This window comes from Propithecus coquereli, unplaced genomic scaffold (genome assembly GCF_000956105.1).
Source record: "Propithecus coquereli isolate 6110/MARCELLA unplaced genomic scaffold, Pcoq_1.0 Scaffold44, whole genome shotgun sequence".
Classification (NCBI taxonomy): Eukaryota; Metazoa; Chordata; class Mammalia; order Primates; family Indriidae; genus Propithecus; species Propithecus coquereli.
The window spans coordinates 13,754,341-13,756,675 of NW_012150174.1; positions in this window are offsets into that span (position 1 = coordinate 13,754,341).

Below are 2,335 nucleotides of genomic sequence, written 5' to 3' on the forward strand. Positions count from 1 at the left end.
GAATCAATTGTGACAAGTTCTGGGCTTAGTAGATTCTCTTAGTTTGTGTCCCAAGCTTACAAGTGAATGTATTCAAAGAGAAAGAGAAAAGGAAAGACAGAGTTGAATGAACATAGTGCCCAGGCCATAGAGAAGGTTGTCCAGTCACCAGCTCAAGTCTGGCAGTTATGTTCCATGGATACTATCTTAAGTGCATCCTCCAATTCCAGTGTTCTCACTGTCAATGGGCCACTCCGCCAAGGCAAGGTGCAAAACTACTAGACAAGACAAACTGAGATCGGTGGGTGGCAGGCATGGAGTTATGAAAGAGGAAAGTAAATCAGAGCATATGGCTTATGGAAATGATTTTGTAATCTTTATCGAATCCTTAAGGGGTCACCCCTTAGGAATGGAACCCAGGGAAACAATAAGAGACACAATACAAAAGTGGAATAAACAGGGAATCGGACCTTATGAACGGTGGGAACCAGGAGTCAGAGTTCTAAAAGGGAGAAAAAGAGATTCCAGAGTGCTGGAAAACTGCGCTTAGGATTGTGTATGTGTGGTGAGTACTGATGGGGAAGAAAAGCTGAAAAACGAAACAAAATGCCAACTAGTATATGCATTTCTAGATCACTATGGCAACACAGGCAACAAGGGTACTCACATTTTCAATGCCTTGGACCTGAAGAAATAATTTTATCATTTATTTCTTTCACGTTTGAACCCTACAAGTTAAACTATTGTAAGGATATGGAAAACCGCTGAGTTTCAATTTGCCTATGTAAAAGATAAACTGTTAAAATAGTCAATTTATCCTACTGACTTCAGAGTATTTTGAATCACGAATTAAATAATATGTTTAAATTTCATTTCGAACTTGCCAAAATGATTACTAATATACACAATTATCAACAAGAGAAAAACAATTAGGCGATTATCTCAGTCTCTTCTGCATAGCAGGTGGGAGGGCCGTGCCTGGCAGACTGAATGGGGAGTCAAAGGACCGGAAAGAGGGAAGAGAGAAGCCCTGGGAGGGAATGCCTGTCTTCATGCCCCCACTGACACAGCCACAGTTACCATCAGGGTCTTTCTGATGAGGAGAGTCAGAAAGGAGCCAGCTGAGCAAGGACAGGAAGTACATTTGGGGAAAAGGAAGACATAACTAAAACCAAAAATACTATTTGAACATTTTCAGAAGTGTATGTTCCTGACAGTATGAAAATATTGTACAGTTCTGGGTTCACAGCTTTATTACAACTTACTTTCTTGCCACCTTCCCTTCACCCCAAACTCTTTCTCCTCTAACAGATTCAATTTTAAAAACTATTAAGTATGTTATGATTTAAGTTTGTTTTCCTTTTTATATGATAGATGGGATGTATCATGGAATTATTTATTCGGTCTGAAAAGCTTTAGAAATTAATCGAATCCAACCTTCTGTATTTGCAGGAATAGCATTAGGATAGTACAGTATGAGTTGCTGATCCTAGATTTTGAGATATCAGTTCCCTTGTTTGTTAGTGGTGATAATCATGCACATTTCACAGTTGAATAACATGGAATAAAGCCTTAGAATATTTGAGTACAATTCCTAGCAAATAGTAAGGATTCCAAACATAACTAGATAATTTTATGTTATTTTTGGGGAACCTAATGAAGAAAAAACAGGGTAGTTCCTAAACACTTGATGAAATAGATTTTCTAAATGAACAAAATAACTCCTTAACAGAGACTTCTCTCCTGGTAAACAGATTTTAGGTATAATAGACTGTATGATTTGAAGGACCCCAGAAAGACATGAACTATACCTTTTGCCAAATCTGTACCATTCTTTGGCTTTTCTTTCATAAGTAACAGGAAGGAGAATATTAGAATCCTTTGCCTTTAAATGTAAATGAGGATACCATATCACTTTATTTACGATTCTTTTTCACCAACCTATCCTCCATGTCAGAGTTAGTCAGCACTTCCCCACAATTTTGTAATAATTTGTGTATAACCCTGTTATTGTTCATATATCATTTGTTCTTATATTATCATCCATCTGCAAGAGAGGTTATATTTTTATTTCTTTGAGGTAAGGACATTTCCTTTTTCAATTTTGTGACCCTATTACCTAAAAGAGTTCCAGGGGAAAAAGTTAAACGATAAGAGAATAATGGCAACATTAAACTATTCTCTGCAGGCCGGGTGTGGTGGCTCACGCCTGTAATCCTAGCACTCTGGGAGGCCGAGGCGGGCGGATCGTTCTGAGCTCAGGAGTTCGAGACCAGCCTGAACAAGAGCGAGACCCCGTCTCTACTAAAAACAGAAAGAAATTAATCGGACAACTAAAAATATACAGAAAAAATTA